The 18,165-nt window shown below is 37.8% G+C and overlaps 1 pseudogene; it reads left to right on the top strand.

Annotated features, from left to right (window-relative positions):
- The first annotated feature begins 12,460 nt into the window (after positions 1-12,460).
- Positions 12,461-14,111, top strand: LOC145162977 (NADH dehydrogenase [ubiquinone] flavoprotein 1, mitochondrial pseudogene; annotated as a pseudogene).
- Positions 14,112-18,165: the final 4,054 nt, after the last annotated feature.

The raw sequence follows: 18,165 nt of genomic DNA, 5'->3' as shown, positions 1-18,165 counted from the left end.
GGATTCGTGAGGCACAGGCCGAGGATATGAAGGAAGATCACAGGAAGAGCGAGCGTATTATGGGTCAGGTGGCTTCCTTCGATTATGATAGCCGTGGATTTTTAACTCTACATCGGCGATTTTGGATTCCGTATTGGGGTGGTGTGCGTCAAATTCTGATTGAGGAGGCACACAACTCTAGATTCTCCATTCTTCTCGTGGCGATGAAGATGTATAGGGATCTTCGTCCTGATTATTGGTGGCCCTACATGAAGCGGGATGTGGCATGGTATGCGGTGCGGTGCTTGACTTTTAAAGAAGTCAAGGCCGAGCATCAACGACCTCATGGAAAGATGCAGCCGTTGGAGATTCCCGTATGGAAATGGGAAGACATTACCATGGATTTTATCACGAAGCTACCTCAGAATACGCGCGGAGTGGATTCGATTTGGGTCATCGTGGATCGTTTGACCAAGAGCGCACATTTCATCCCGATTCAGGAGAGTATTTCTGCTGAGAAGTTGGCTGAGATTTATATCAGGGAGGCTGTGGCATGTCATGGGGTGTCGGTACCAGCAGTTTCTGACCGAGATGTCCGGTTTACTTCCAGGTTTTGGAAGAGGTTTCATGACGAGTTGGGCACTCGTCTCCATTTCAGCACAACTTTCCATCCGCAGACTGATGGTCAAAGTGAGCAGACTATTCAGACCCTTGAGGATATGCTGTGGTCATGTATTTTGGATTTCGGTGGGAGTTGGGATACTTATCTTCTGTTAGCGGAATTTTCGTATAACAACAGTTATCACGCCATCATTGATCGATATTCTTTCGAGATGATCTATAGGAGGAAGTGTAGGACCCCGATCTGTTAGGGCGAGGTCGATCAACGGGTTATGGGGAGTACCGAGGTGGTACTCAAGACCACTGAGTTGATTCAACAGGTTCGGAGTAGGCTCCAGACAGCTCAGAGTCGACAGAATAATTATGCCGACAGGCGCCGATCAGATTTTGAGTTCCTGGTGGGAGATATGGTTCTCCTGAAGGTGTCACCTTGGAAAGGTGTCATCCGATTCAGGAAGCAAGGCAAGCTGGGCCCCAGGTATATTGGTCCTTTCAGGGTTTTGGCTCGGGTGGGCCGGGTTGCTTATTGTTTGGATCTTCTAGATGAGCTTAGACAGATTCATAGCACATTCCATGTCTCTCAGCTGCGGAAGTGCTTAGTGGATGATTCCTTGGTGGTACCCTTGGAGGATATTCAGGTGGATGACCGCCCGAATTATATTGAGAGACCGGTGGCGATTCTGGATCGGAAGACGAAAACCTTGAGGAACAAGGTTGTTGAGTTGGTGAAGGTGCAATGGCAGTACCGCAAGGGTTCAGAGTGGATGTGGGAGCCCGAGTATGAGATGAAGGAGCACTATCCGGAGTTATTCGGGGCAGCGGACTTCGAGGATGAAGCCCGATTCAAGTGAGCGAGAATTGTAACACTAGGATATTTGGGTATTTTCCTTTTAGCCCTTCTATATTCAATTGTTGCATCTTTGGTCTTTGGAGTAGTACGCGGGCAGTACCACATGGTATGCTTAGAGTACTAGCTGAGAAGCCGATTATGCGGGGCGTACCACATGGCATGCTTAGCGTACTAAGGTGGAGCTGATCAGGGGTGTGAGGCATCGTACGCTGGGCATACAAGGATTACGCATGGCGTAATGGTCAGACTTGAAAACCGTAATTTTAGGGTGTTGTACCCTATATAAAGACCTTAAGTCCGGGTTGGCCTCTTTACCGACCCCCATATCTTCTAAAACCTAACAAATCGACCTTAAGCCTCCATTTTTGTGTCTTTGAGCTTTTGAGAAGAAGTTGGTGCTTTGTTTCCTCATCTTGGAGGATTTGAAGAAGGGTGAAGGTTCTTGGCTTGGTGGGAAGTTTAGAGATCCAGAATCATCACTCATTTTGCAAGCTTTTTGAGGTATCAAGTCCAAACCTTGTCTTCTGAATGCTTAGATCTCTTTATTTATTGATTTTTTATGCTTGTGGTCCCTTTTTGGGTTGGTTGATGAGTTAAGACGTTTTGTGGGGCTTGTCCTTTTAGACCTGAGCATGTTACGAGGTTCTTAAGCATAAAGGTGCAAGTTGTATGGGGTTTATGGTCACATGCATGCATTAAGTCATCTATTAGGTCCTTTTGAGCTTTAAGAGCTTCATTTAGCCATGCATGAATGTAAATTTAGCAACTTTACGTGATTAACCATCTTAAGGAAGTCAGATCTACGTTTTGGAGCAATGTCTTAAAGGATTAAGAGCAAAAATTTGGAAGATGGCTGAATGGAGTAGTACGTTGGGCGTACAAGTCTGTATGTGCCGCGTACAAGCCCTATTGCATGTACACTTAGCGTACAACTGAGTACGCCCCGCATACTTAGTCAGTTGGGTTTCGGAGCTTGCATCTTCGGTTTGGGCCATTTTTTAGGCTGTAATGTTAGGGCTTAGTTGGGCCATCTGAATTCTAGTGTTTTGGCCTGGAAATATTATTAGACCTTGGATTAAGGCCCATGGAAGGGATTTGGACGCAATTTGAAAATTTGGGCCATGTTTGGGCCTTGTATGATTATTTTGGTAAATGGGCCTTTGGATTGTAGGTTTGGTCCTTAGTCTTGGACCAAACGAGGTAAGGGGTAAAATGGTCTTTTTACCCTATCTATGGATTGTTGGTTATGGATTTGAAATCCAATTATTTATGGGATGTTATTTGGTATTGATATCTCGGGGATTTTTCAGACTAGAAGCCAAAGATCTTTCAATGTGATTCAACAGTTCGAGGTGAGTTTTCTCACTATGTTTAGCGGGTCGAAGGCATCAATGTTGACCTATGATCTGTTATGTTAGACTACTCATTGTCTGTGTGCCACATGTATATGTATATGCTTGTATGCTTACTGGGCGGGGCCTGATGGTTATTCTGTATGCTATTATCTGATATATTTTAATGAATTGTATGTGGGCGGGGCCCGTTATGCGAGTTAGGGCGGGGCCCGTTATACTCATTGGGCGGGGCCCATTATGTGAGTTTGGGCGGGGCCCGTTATGTTGGATAAGATGTCTAAGTCCATAACTATATTTGGTATGTACTTGACCCGACCCGGCATGGTCCATTTGGGTTGCACTTCACCGGAACAATTTGTATGGATAGACTTTTGAGTAGAGTATATATTCATGATTTATTAATATATTATAAGTTATAATATATTAATATGAAATCACATTATTTAATTAGTATTGATCAAGAATTAATTTGGAATTAATTTGGTGATCAAAAGAGACTAGTTGAATATGGATTCTAATAGTATGGGCCAATGGATTATTTAGGATGGGCTAAGCTTGCATGGAAGTCCATGGATAGTCCATGGAGTTTTTAACCCATGGATCCTAAGTAAATGAAAGGTCATGGGTATTAGGGTTTACATGGATGTAACCCTAATCCTCCATACTATATAAAGGAGTCCTTGGCACTTGAAAATGGCACGAGTGTGTGAGATAACAAAGGCTAGCCGATTTTTAAGTGTGCATCATATTCTCTCAAGACTTCCAAGTTGTTGTGGTTATTTGTGATTCCACTTGAGGCATTCATATTATTGGTGCTAGGCTCTTAAAGCTCCAAGCGATCAACTACAAGAAAAGGTATGTATTTCTATCTAGTTTTTATTGTATAAGAACCTACAATTGCATACTAGATAGGACAATGCTTTGGAAATCAATTTTGCATGTATAATAGAGAAAACATAGTTCCAAAGAATTTAGGGTTGTATGTGCACCTTAAGGTTGTTAGGATGCTCAAAACCCATAAGTGGTATCAGAGACTAGGCTTGTTTTCTATTATATCCTTGCTTATTTGTGATTTTGCAAAGCTGTTTTTGTTGTCTGACTGCTCAACTCGCCGAGTCCATGAACAGACTCGACGAGTTGATGGTTTTAGTCATGGACTCGACTAGTCAAGGCTTGCACTCGACGAGTCTGATGATCAGACAACATGTTGTTCGAGATTTTTGGCCAGAATTGGGTCAGGATCATTTCCTATAACTGTTTTGAATCATTTAAACTGTTTTTTATGATATGACAATGATTATCCTAATCTAATTACAAGGTGATTGTCATAATTTCAAGAATTGTATTAATATGTTTATGCTAATGTCTTGAATATTGATGATATTAGTTATCTTGTTTTTATGAGTTTGAATATGATCATGTATGCTTATTTGATTAATTGAATCCATGATGAATATGTTTTAATGAACTCCATAATTTGTCCTCATTACCAAAAGTTTTTCTTTAAAAAGAGCCATTAAAAAAACTCATAGGTTATAGAAATGAAGAGTCTTCATTTTAATAGGCCATTAAACTCATAAGTTATGGAGTTGAAAAGTTTTGAAGAGTTTCAAAACTTTCCCTCAAGTTTTGAAATTTGTAAAGTCTCACACACTAATACTTTAATTCCAATCCCTAGATTTTTAAAAGTTTAAAATTCAACCCTTATACTTTATAAGGTTGTTGCCTATAAAATGGCAGCTTAATGGGTGTCCACTCTCACCCACCGCTTCCTTGACTGGTGGAGGGTCGTTAGCCGAATGGGTAGGACAAGGACTATAATTCTCATTAAAAGTATAATGATAAATATAAAGTAACTAAACCTTTTATAAATTCTCAATCTTAGTTACTTTAGGAAAATGTGAATTTGGTGCTAACCCATGAAATTACACTCTGTACCTTACCAAGTCGTTAGTGGAGTGTGTGTGGTTAACCGTCACACTAACATAGACTAGTAAGAGTGGCAAAGGGTAGCTTAATCTTTATCATAGATTGGTGGAGCGCATGTGGTTAACCGACACTTCTATTAGGTGATAAAATTAAGTGTACCAAGTTAATTTGCATGGTTATTCACACCTTGTTTTGTGATCCTCGGCATCTCAGTTACAAAATTGAAGGGCACAATCGAGATTTAAACATGCCATTGAAACGTTCAATGAATCTCAAAAGAATCTAGGAATTTCAATTCATTTAAAACTTAATAATTTATTTCGTTTTTAATGGTGGAAATTGGTGAATCGTCATTCACCTACCTTCAAATATTTTGTAGCTTGGATTACGGCATCCCTTTTCAGATGTCTTCCAACAATGCTTCAGGCTCAAACTCTACTGGCTCCTTCTCTCTCATGAACCTTTGTGGGAGGGTAATTTTTGATGGAACTAATTTTAATGACTGGATTAGGAACATCAGAATGGTCACATGCTATGAGGACAAGGAATATGTCCTTGGTAAGGAGCTTAAGGAACTTGATGAGTCGTCTGCTACTCCTCAGGAAATTGATGAATTTAGGGCACATGAGAAAGATGCCACCAAGGTAGCTTGTATCATGCTTGCCACTATGGCACCTGAACTCCAAAAGTCTTATGAGGACTTTTACCCTTTTGAGATTCACCAGAATATCATGGAAAGGTACCATCAGAGTGCCCGTCAAGAGAGGTATGAAATAATCACCTCCATGATAACAACTAAGATGAAGGATGGAGAGTCCATCACGAGCCACCTACAAAAGATGAAAAGATTTATGGACCGTCTGCTCAAACTGAATGTGAACTTTGATGAGGAGCTGGCTATAGATATCATTCTACACTCCTTACCTCCACGTTATGATCAGTTCCGCATGACCTATCATATGAACAAGGAGGAGATCACCTTGAGCAAGCTTCAGGGACTTTTAAGGACTACTGAAAGCAACCTCAAAGGGAAAATGTTGTTTCTACTCCTACCACTGCCCCAGTTCTGGAAATCGGGCAAGGTAAAGGGAGGAAGAGGAAGACCCCTACAAAGGGTCACAAGGGAAAGTCCCTTGATGGTTCCTCTTCAAGTGGAACCAAAGGAGGTTCTGCTACTCCCTCTGCCAACCCTAAAGAAGCTGAATGCTTCTATTGTCATGAAAAGGGGCACTGGAAGCGAAGCTGCCCCAAGTACTTGCAGGATATAAAGGATGGGAAGATCAAACCCTCCTTTGCAGGTATTTACAGTATATTGTCTAATAAGTCACCACATACTAATTCTTGGGTCCTTGATACAGGGTGTGGAATTCACATTTGTTCTGATTTGCAGGGGCTAAAAAGAAGTGAGGATGTGGAGCACGGGAAGATAAACTTAGTCATGGGGAATAGGAAAGTTTCACCTGTCACCAAGATTGAAGTTTATTCTTTATTGCTAAATATTGGATTAATGTTAGATTTGAATAAATGCTGTTACTCGTCTGAAATGGCGAGAAATATTATTTCTTTTCATGGTTTGTACAAGCAAGGATTTACTTTTTCATTTGAAAATGAATGTGGTGGTATTAATGCTTTTTATAATAATGTTTTTATTAAAGCATTACCTTGTGATGGTGTATATGAAACTGTGTCGGTTGTAGATAACTTAGGAAATAATGTATTGCGTATTGATTCTTCCACTAGCTTGGATAAAGCATCCTTGTGGCATTGTCGTCTTGGACATGTTAACAAGAAGCGCATAGGCCAACTCCAAAAGGTTGGAGTCTTGGAATCATTTGACTTAAAATCAGATGATAGTTGTGAATCTTGTTTGCTTGGAAAAATGATAAAGTCACCCTTCACTGGTACTTGTGCAAGGGGTGAGGGTTTGTTGGATCTCATACACACAGATGTCTGTGGACCTTTCAAAACCGCCACAATGGATGCTAACCGCTTCTATGTGACTTTTACTGATGATTATAGTAGATATGGCTATATCTACTTAATCAAGCATTAGTCAGAAACCTTTGAAAAGTTCAAAGAGTTTAAACAGGAAGTGGAGAATCAGCTGGGCAGTAACATTAAGATGCTTCGATCTGATCGAGGTGGTGAGTATCTTAGTACAGAGTTCCTTGACTATCTTAAGGAATGTGGAATTGTTTCACAATTGACACCTCCCAGGACACCACAGCTTAATGGTGTGGCTGAGAGGCGCAATCGAACTTTGTTGGACATGGTTCGTTCCATGATGAGTCGAGCTCCGTTACAAATCTCATTTTGGGGGTATGCCTTAGATACTGCCGCCCATATTCTTAATCTAGTCCCTACTAAAAAGGTTTCCAAAACACCTCACGAGATGTGGACTGGGAAAGTTCCCACTTTAGACCACATCAAGATTTTGGGTTGCGAGGCTTTCGTGAGGTGTGAGACTCATGATAAGCTCAAACCTTGTAGTGAGCGGTGTATTTTCATCGGCTACCCACAGAAATCCTTTGGTTACCTCTTCTACAGACCCAGTGAGAATGTCGTATGTCAATATTCTGCAACAACTGAGCACGCAGAATGTCAGGGGCCTTGCAGATATCCCAAGGGCATTAGACAACCCCGCCTCCCAACGAGGGTATGTCACGTGAAAATTGGGCGCAAGCATTCGAACATTTTCAAACTCCCAAAATTTTAAAGCGTTTGACATCAAACAAAGGAGACTGTACACAACAACAAGTTGTAAACAGAGGGGGATCTTGCTCGTATAGCAATGCTTGTTTCAAAGAATTAAGCTACGATATATTTAACTGTTTATTTAAATTATAATTAATCTAATTTTTATTGTTAAATTGGAAATCACGTGAATCGAAGTATTTCTGCAACAACTAAGCACGCTCGGGATCCAAGTTAACCTTATGCAAATCAAACTTATTCTAAAAATACAAAAAAGTTAGTTAATTAAATACCAATCACAACTAAACTTAAAATATTATCCAAGTTACCTTTAGATGCACGACTATGGCATTCTTTAAAGCGGGGGAAACATTGTCCCAACCAGATACATTCGAAGGGATGTTCATCCACATATACCTCACAATCTCACGGGTAAACCAATTACCACGGTTCCCGACAGGTGAATATGTGAGCTCCCTGTCGAAATCTAAATCCACGGGCTTTCCCTTGTTTGCCCGTATCAGCTTTGATAGCTGAATGTTTTTTGATAGAACTCTTCTTCTTTTAGGAAGCTCAACTGAAAAATATAATTAAAAATATTAGTCACGATAGCTTATAATAAATGAATAAAAATAGATAATAAATATATCATAATAAGACTTACCATCCTGTTTGCGTTGTCCACGACCAAAGCCTACTAGAGGTGGTAGATCCCCGACTCCATAACGTCCATGTCCTAGGCCCATAACATCCGCCATCATGTAGAAGAGTATCGCCCAACTAAACCCATATATAACCTGCAAAATTACAATATGAATAAAAGTTCCACATATTGCATATACAATAATACACTTTCTATTATAGCATCCTACTTTGTTACTTTTTTTTTCATTTTTTTTCATTATAGCATTGTAGTTTCCAAATTGCATACAAATACATATACAAAAATAATACGTTCCATTATAGCATTCTACTTTATGTTTTTCATCTATAACATTATAGTTTCCAAATTGCATACAAATACACAAACTACATATATAATTTTCTATACATACAAATACACATATAAAAAATAATACTTTCCATTATAGCATCATACTTTGTTTTGTTTTGTTTTTTTTCATTTTTTTCATTGTAACATTGTAGTTTCCAAATTGCATACAATACATATAAATACACATATTACATATACATACAAATGCACTTTCCTTTATAGCATTATACTTTTGAAATTGCATACAAATACACAAGTTAGGTGATCATACATATACATACAGTTATACATATATAAATATAAACATATAGACTTATACATAATACACATCTATATATAAAAATTAACATATTAAAATACACTTATACATACATTACAATCACAAATGGTAAACAAATTTACATATATAAACATATACACTTATACATACAAATACATATATACATATGGCAAACAAATACACATATATAAACATACCTAATTTTTCTGTTTTCACCATAAATACATGCATTTATACATACATTACACATATACATACATTATACATACAAAAACACATACAAATACATATGTACATACTCATAATATAAATACACAAATACATATGTTATAAAGGAACCTGGTTGTGTAATCCGACGGAGAAGGGTGGTGGTGGCGGTATTCCGACAACTTTCCAACCAAATTCCGGCAGAAAACAAGAAAACCTGCTAGAGGTTGCAAAAATCTACAAGGTCTGCAACAATCCGACTCTTAAATTAGTGGGAGAAGAAAATGAAAACAAAATCAATGGAGAAGAAGGAAAAAACCCACATGTGGTTGCCGATTTTACTTCCTCGTCGCTGGTAATACGATTCCTCATCGCGCGGTGATATGAATCTTCGACGAAATTGACGGAACTTGAGTACGAGCCAACGAAATGGATGGATTGTGTTGGTATTTGCCGGTGGAATCGTCAGAGAAAAACAAAGGCGGGAGAGGAAAGGAAATCAGTTGTGTGTTGTGTATATCCCGTCAAGCCTTTAGCGGCGACATGTATTAGCGGCGACAAAGATATATCAGCGACGACAAAAGCTTATTAGCAGTGACGAGTTTTAGAGGGAATTTATCCAGATCTTTTTTTTAGTATCAACGGCGGCAGCCATCACCGCAAAAGGCTTCGCCGCTATTGCTATGTACGACGTCTATTGTGAGCTGTTGGAGTAGGACCAAATCAACACGGATCATGGTTTTTCACAATTAGCGGCAACATACAACACGGAAGGCGTATTTCGTCGCTAAAAAGGGTTGTCGCCGCTAATGGTGTTATTCTTGTAGTGTCTGTTAATTGTTTACCGACTCTTTTTGAATTTTGCTATATGCTTGAAAGAACAAGCTTAAGTCAAAGATTTTAATATGTTAAACACTAGGTGTAAAACCCATGTATTTATTGCATGGGTTGATTAAAAAAAAATAAAATATTGAAATATAAACAATAAGTATTTTTTAAAATAAAATTTTAATATAAGGAATTAAGAAACATATAAATTGCAATTTACTATCATATATATTATATTTAATACATTATATATATAAGCATAAGTATTATGTGGCTTTTTAATTTTAAAAATTGAAAAAAAACCATAAATTGACATGTGGATATTATTTATTTAAAAACTATCATGACAAGTGTCAAAACTTATTGCATATTGACATATGACAAAGTTATCTTCATTTATTAGGCCGGACGGAGCCGGGCGCGGGAATGCCTGCGGGAAGCATCCCGCTCCGATGAACACCGCATCGGCGGTGCAGGAAGGGTGGCGCGGGGAGGAGGGTGGGGGGTGTGGCTGCCACGTTCTCACTCCTCTTCCGATTGGCTGATTATTTATTTATTTATATTTTTTTGTTCCAACGGCTAGATAACGTTAATATATATATATATATATATATATATATATATATATATATATATATATATATATAATTTTTTTTTTCTATTCCCCCACTATAAATACCACAACATCTAAACAATTTTTTAACCCATACCTTCTTACTCTCTCCAAAAAATATTAATCAAAATGTCATCATCTACATCATCCGATTCGACGGCTCAAGAGGAGGCTAAGTTTATCGGTTCCGTCATGGTGAAAACGGTTGCATACTTTCAAAAACGACAAGGCGAAACATCACGTGCACGATCTAAACCAAGAAAGCCGCCGTTGCGTAGAAATCGCGAAGCCGGACACGATCGTCTTATAGAAGACTACTTTGCAGATGACGTCATCTACGCTGTAAAGTTTCGACGTCGGTTCCAGATGAGGAATGAACTATTTTTATGTATTGTTTGCGATTTGTAAGGTCGTTTTCCATATTTCCAATGGAAAATGAATGCGAGACGGATAAAATGTTTCTTTCCAATTCAAAAATGCACGTCTGCAATTCGTCAGTTAGCATACGACATGAGCGTAGACAAATGAGACGAGTATTTTAGGATGTCAGAGTGTACCGTGCGGGAGTGTGTGTACAAGTTTTGCGAAGCGATCTTTTGGTTTATGGACAACGATATCTGCGTAAACCAACTATGAACGATATCCACAAATTGTACACGGTGCATGAAGGCAAGCATGGATTCCTTGGAATGTTATGTAGTATCGATTGCATGCATTAGAGTTGGTTATTATGCTCCAACGCATGGCGTGGTCAGTACATAAGAGGCGACCACAAAGAGCCGACAATCATTCTAGAGGCTATCGCACCACATGATTTTTGGATATGACATGCATTCTTTGGTCCAGCTGGTGCAAACAATGGCATCAATGTGCTAGACCAGTCGCCGGTATTCAACGATATCTACCTTGGAAAGTTGCATGATGTACCTTTTCAAGCAAACGGGGTAGCATATAAGCGTGGATACTATCTTACTGACGATATGTATCCTCCCTTGTCTATTTTTGTGAAATCGTTTACATGTCCTAACTACCCAAAAATGAAAAAGTTTAAAGAGGCGCAAGAGTCAGCTAGGAAGGATGTGGAGCGAACATTTGGTGTACTTAAGAGACGTTGGCAAGTACTAGCAGTCGGGGCAAGGTCATATGAAGTGAAAAGGTTACAACACGTAATGTATGTATGTATCATATTGCATAATATGATTCTTGAAGACGAAGGAAGAGCGATATGTCAGTACAACGAAAATGAAGTTTTACCAAATGTCGAAGGAGTAGCCGTTGGTACACAAGAGTATAGGGCAAATAGAAGAGAAGTACACAATCACGACATTCAGAACTCCCTTCGTGCTGATTTGGTGGAGCATGTTTATAGGAGTTTTGTCACGATGATTTGTTTGACCAATCAGACGAGGATTCTGATATGTTCGTCGAGAGCGAAGATTCCGATAACGAGAGTGACGTTCATGAGAATGATGAAGACGATGAGGTCAATGACGAGGAAGATGAATTCGCATGACATATTTTGGTTTTTTTTAAAAAATTAGGATATTAATTATGTTTTCTATGTTGTGGTTTGTTTGATTTTTTGTTTGTGTTTTTTTTTTCTACTTATTTAAATATTCGGTTTAATGTAATTTTTATTTTAATTAACAAAATGTTTTTTATTTTTAATTAAAATTTATATTTATTATTAATTTAAAAATAATAAATCATAAAAAAGAATTAATTTTATTTAAAAAAATAAAAAAACAAAATAGCGAGGGAAGCTTCTCACCTCCATGGGTTTAGATGAGAAAAAGGAAAGTGAGGGAAATAATGTTGTGGCCCATAAAAAGTGAGGGGAGTTTCTACTCATATCATCCGGTCTTGTAATAGATTTATCAAATTTACTTTTCATAAAAATAAAAAACTCGATTCAAAATGTATTGAAATGCAAATCAAGTTACTACAAATTTAATTTAATTTCGAGAACTTGATAACATTTGACCCATCGAGTTCATAATCTAATTATTCAACAAAAGTTGGTCTCATTTGGTTATAGTAAAATGATATTGACTAATTCATTGCCTTCCTTGCAAACCTTCGTCATGAAAATCGGATCAGTGACTGATCATTATCATTTTGCAAATACATTCAATCATGCATGGATATGCTCATCGCCGGGAAATTTATGTTTCAGAACCACATTCTTTTTTCTAAATTCTTTTAATTTTCTTAGCAATTTTTGATTTAATTCATGAGGAGGATTAATCTTTCTCTACAAAGAGCTTCTTCAACATGGCATCACAATGGGAGTTCCATGCTGGGAACTCGTCTTTTCACCACCGTACAACCACCACCGGAAAAATCCCACTTCGGCAACTTAAACGATTCAGATCGCATCTTCACCAACCTCTACGGTGTACACGACCCTTACCTCAAATCCGCCAGAAAACGTGGTGATTGGCATAGAACCAAAGATCTAATACACAAAGGCACCGATTGGATCGTTGAAGAAATCAAGAAATCCGGTTTACGTGGTCGCGGTGGAGCTGGTTTTCCGGCGGGGCTCAAATGGTCGTTCATGCCAAAAGCCTCCGATGGCCGACCATCCTATCTTGTAATCAACGCAGACGAAAGTGAACCAGGAACCTGCAAAGATCGAGAAATCATGCGACATGATCCTCATAAACTACTTGAAGGGTGTTTAATCGCCGGAGTAGGGATGAGAGCATGCGCCGCCTACATCTACATCCGGGGAGAATACGTTAACGAACGACTCAGCCTCGAGAAGGCAAGAATCGAAGCTTACTCCGCCGGTTTATTAGGAAAAAACGCTTGTGGTTCAGGATACGATTTCGATGTTCATATAGCTTTCGGTGCTGGAGCCTACATCTGCGGTGAAGAAACTGCACTTCTTGAAAGTCTCGAAGGGAAACAAGGGAAACCCAGATTGAAACCTCCGTTTCCGGCGAACACCGGTCTTTACGGATGTCCAACGACTGTCACAAACGTGGAAACGGTCGCCGTTGCTCCGACGATTCTCAGACGTGGCCCGGAATGGTTCGCGAGTTTCGGGAGGAAGAATAATTCCGGGACGAAATTGTTTTGTATCTCCGGTCATGTAAACAAACCATGCACAGTCGAAGAGGAGATGAGTATCCCGTTAAAAGAGTTGCTAGAGCGGCATTGCGGTGGTGTTCGAGGTGGTTGGGATAACTTACTTGCGGTGATCCCCGGTGGTTCCTCGGTGGCGTTGATTCCAAAAACGGTGTGTGATGATGTGTTGATGGATTTTGATGCACTGAAAGATGTGGGGTCTGGGCTGGGAACGGCGGCGGTGATTGTGATGGATAAGTCTACGGATATCGTGGATGCGATTGCACGGTTGGCGTATTTTTATAAGCATGAGAGCTGCGGCCAATGTACGCCGTGTAGGGAGGGGACGACGTGGTTGTGGATGATGATGGAGCGGATGAAGGTCGGGAATGCGAAAATGGAGGAAGTGGATATGCTTTATGAGTTGACGAAGCAGATTGAAGGGCATACAATTTGTGCGCTTGGTGATGCGGCGGCGTGGCCGGTGCAAGGTCTTATCCGCCATTTTAGGCCGGAGCTTGAGAGGCGGATTAAGGAGAATGCAGATAGAGAGTTGCGATGTGCGGGTAATTGATATTTTTTTTTTTGGTTGGCATGTTTTTGAGTTGTTGTGAGGCGTTTAAGGATGTGAATTCATCCTATGGGTACTTTTTGGTTTTACTATTTGTTTGGTTAATAAAACAAATTTGATGGGCAAAATATGCAACACAACTTTTCTAAAATGTGAAAGTATATTGTTCAAAGTGATGTTACAGTTGTGGATATAGTTATAAAGTTAAAAAAAAACAAAAAACAAATACCATTGACATTATTAAATATGTTTATCAAATTTGTTTAATATATTCATTGTTTTAGAAATAGGTATATACGTAAAAAGTAAAGAATAATTTAACAATGATATTTAAGATTATTAGTTATATATTTCACCTTTTTATTATGTATAATAACTTCATATTAGACCAAACGGTATACAAAGCACGTATGAGTCCGTGGTATACGTGGCCATAGAAAACCACCGTGCACACCACCCCGAGGAGTCGTGGTCCTCCGTGTTCGTGGTGTATACAACGGAGAGCATCGGCCAATTGAATTTGATTTGCAATTTAATGCTTCTAACCCCTAGTTTAGGGTGTTTTTTTTTTTTTTTTAAATTTTACCTAAATAAACAATCATTATAAATCTACTATATAAATACCACAATACACCTTCTTCTATCTCACACAATTCTTCTCTCACAATCACACACTTGTGTTTCTTGATCTTTCAAAAACCATGACTCCCAAAATGTGGAATTGATCGGAAGAGGAAGAAGAGAAGTTAGCAGTAGCTTGATGAAATATGTTCCAAGTATCATGATATAAGGGTAAAATATTGCGAGTTCGCCAAAGACATAAAGACATGCATGAATACAAAGACATAAACCACAAACCATTTACACATCTCAAAGCTTGACTAAAATTTAAGGATTCTCCAAAATAGATTGCTTAAAAAATGGGGTTTAAAAAATTAGTTTAAGTTGTTTGTGTTTGTATTTTTATGGTTTTTTTTTTCTATTTTATTTTAAGTTGTTTTTTAAATTAACGTAATGTTTTTTTATTGAATAAAAAACTAGTTTAAAAAAATATGTTTTCATTGTATTTTCATTGTATTTTTGAATTAAATTTAATTAAAAAAAAGAGATGGAGTGGTGTGTTTAGTGGTAGGTATCTCATGGTTAGTGGTAGGGAGTATGTTGATGATGTGGCACTCACCACTATAGTGGTTATGATGGGTATAACATATGACCTTATAAATTTATACTATTATAAAGTAGAAATATAATGTAGAATATATACAACTCATATATATGTGTACTATGAAAATAGATATACAAATTAATAATTTTAATACACCGGTATAGATCATCATCTTTTAAACATTGAGATTGTATGTAATACTTTTTGACACTTTGTCTCGATGTTACGATGTTAATTGTGTAGATAACCGATCAAAAGAAAGAAAGAAATGGTTATAGAAGATCCTTTGTAATTATCGCTGCGAGCTTCATGTAGTTCATAAACGTTGATTCATACTTCAATTATTGACACATTAATATGTGTAAGCTAGTTGTTTGTATTCTCATGCAAAACAAGAATTACTAAAGAGTTATTCACTATCATGACTAGGACCAGTCCATTGTTTTTTACTACCCGGGGCAAGTTAAAAATTTTATGCCCTTATATATGTACCGTACAAATAGAGAAAACATATATATAAAAGATTTATAAAATCGAAAATGCAGGAAATTATCATATAAATAGTACAAACAAAAACCTACAAAAATCACCTAAAAACAATATTTCCGTGCATTTTTTGAAGCGAAATCATCTTTTATTTTACATCAATCAATAATTTGTAAAAAATCACTTTCGATACTTAAATTGCTAATCCATTCAATCTTTCTTGATTCATAGTAGTTCGTAGATACGATTTCAAGAGCTTCAATTTTGTAATAAAGCCTCTAGAAGTCCAAATATAAGATTCAAAATAAAAGGAAGTATGGCTCCTGTTTCACATGACATAAACAAGAACACAAAACTTTAGAAACACAAATTTCTGAATTCGGAAACAAACCTAAATAAACAGATATCGAAATTAAACTTACCCAAATTTGATTTCTAGAACAACAGATATCGAGCACAAATATATGAGAAATCGGAGGTCAAATACAGGAGAAATCAGATACAAAAATCAAATATTTCTTTGAAACTTTGACTCTTTTCTACAGTAATCAAATATAAAAGAAACCAAACAGGGAGAAATCAAATGGATAAGAAATAAAACAAATTTCGAAATTGAACTTGCATATTACCCAAATTTGATTTCTGGAACAACATATATCGACCACAAATAGAGGAGAAATCGGAGGTCAGACATTGGAGATATCAGATACACAAATCCAATTAGTCTTTGAGACTTTGACACTCTTTTACTTAATCAAATATAGAAGAAATGAGATAGAGAGAAATCAAATGGATAAGAAATAAAGCAGATTTCAAAATTAAAGTTGCCTGTTACCCAAATATGATTTTTGGAACAGATTATATCGAGCACAAATAGAAGAGAAATCGAAGGTCAAACATTGGATAAATCAGATACACAAATCCAGTAAGTCTTTGAGACTTTCACTCTTTTTCTACTGTATTCAAATATAGAAGAAATTAGAAAAAGAGAAATCAAATAGATAAGAAATAAAACAAATTTCGAAATTGAATGTAACACTCGGATCAGGTGCACATTATTATTATTATTATTATTATTATTATTATTATTATTATTATTATTATTATTATTATTATTATTATTATTATTGTGAAGTTAAAATTTTCAATATTGTCCCTTCTCATGACATGAGGAATGCGTGCTCACGTCGTGAGGAGTGATTTGGACCCATGCATCATTTTAAGGCTCATGATGTGAGCAGTCCAATGCTCACGACATGAGAGCGGCTGATGACCAAAACCTAAGTTTTTTGATATTTAAGGCAATAAGAGGGCTAAGGTTGCCCACCCTCAGCCTCTCTCACTCTCTATGCCTTCAGAAACTCTAATCATATTCCTACTTAAGATCCTTAGCTATTTTGGTGAATTCTAGCTTGAAGAAGAGGAAAAAAGTACTCTACTGGTAGAGTGGGCAAAGTATCATCATCATCATCATCATCCCTTCCTGCTTTTAGACCTTTGTAAGTATCAAAGGCTCCAACATTATTTCATATTATGGGTAGATCTAGGGTTTTGTCCCTTTTATTCATGTTATTGCATGATTGAGTGAGGTAAATCCATAAAGTTTGCAACTTTATGGATTCCAAGAGTTCCTTGACTATCATATTGCTCAGATCTGAAGTTTGGTGAGGTATATGAGGCATGCATGAAAGTTTGAAGCATATTTATTCACTCTTAACCTAGAAAGGGGTTGGATCATGTTGGTGCATGCATGGCCATAAAGGAAACATTTTTATGGACCTTATGAGTCCCCTTTAACTTCCGGATGAGATGGATTCGAGGTCTTAATGGAATAAGGGCTTAAAATGGAAACTTTTAGCTTCAGACTATGCTCACGATGTGAGATGTAAGATATAACGACGTGAGATTCGAAGACTACCCGTCTTCTATTAGAATCATTAGAGCTCATGACGTGAGAATGGTGCTCACGTCGTGATGCCAGTTCAGGTGCTTTCTTTAACTGAGTTGACTAGGTTGGGCCGAGGCGAATGGGAATCGGACCGAGTGGACTGTCACGACGTGACCAAGGCATGGTCACAACGTGAGGAAAGAAATTTTTCATTAAGGCTCGTTAACTTTGACTTTGACTTTGACCAACGTTGACCAAGTTTGACTTAAAGGATATTTTGGGTATTTTGGATTTGTGTTTGAGAATTGGTCATTTGGTTGATTTGGTGACGGTTAGAGTTGAGATTCGGAGTCGGGACCTCATCAGTTATTATCCAGATTGAGAGGTGAGTTTTTCTCACTGTACTCATGGGTCTAAGGCACCAAGGCCGACCCATTGGATTGATATCCTCCTATACATTGATATGTTGATTATGGAATAGATCTGCATGATTATATGCTAGTTGCTAATATACATAGACTGGTAGATCTGTAGGACTACCTGTGATTTCTGTCTCCATAATTATTTGTTTGTTGAATATGTTTGTTATTGGTTATATGTCGACATATTGTGTTGGGTTGAGGTTGTTCT

This window comes from Lactuca virosa, chromosome 3 (assembly GCF_052849685.1).
Source record: "Lactuca virosa cultivar CGN04683 chromosome 3, Lactuca_virosa_CGN04683_v6, whole genome shotgun sequence".
Classification (NCBI taxonomy): domain Eukaryota; kingdom Viridiplantae; phylum Streptophyta; class Magnoliopsida; order Asterales; family Asteraceae; genus Lactuca; species Lactuca virosa.
This window is presented reverse-complemented; position numbering and strand designations above follow the sequence as displayed.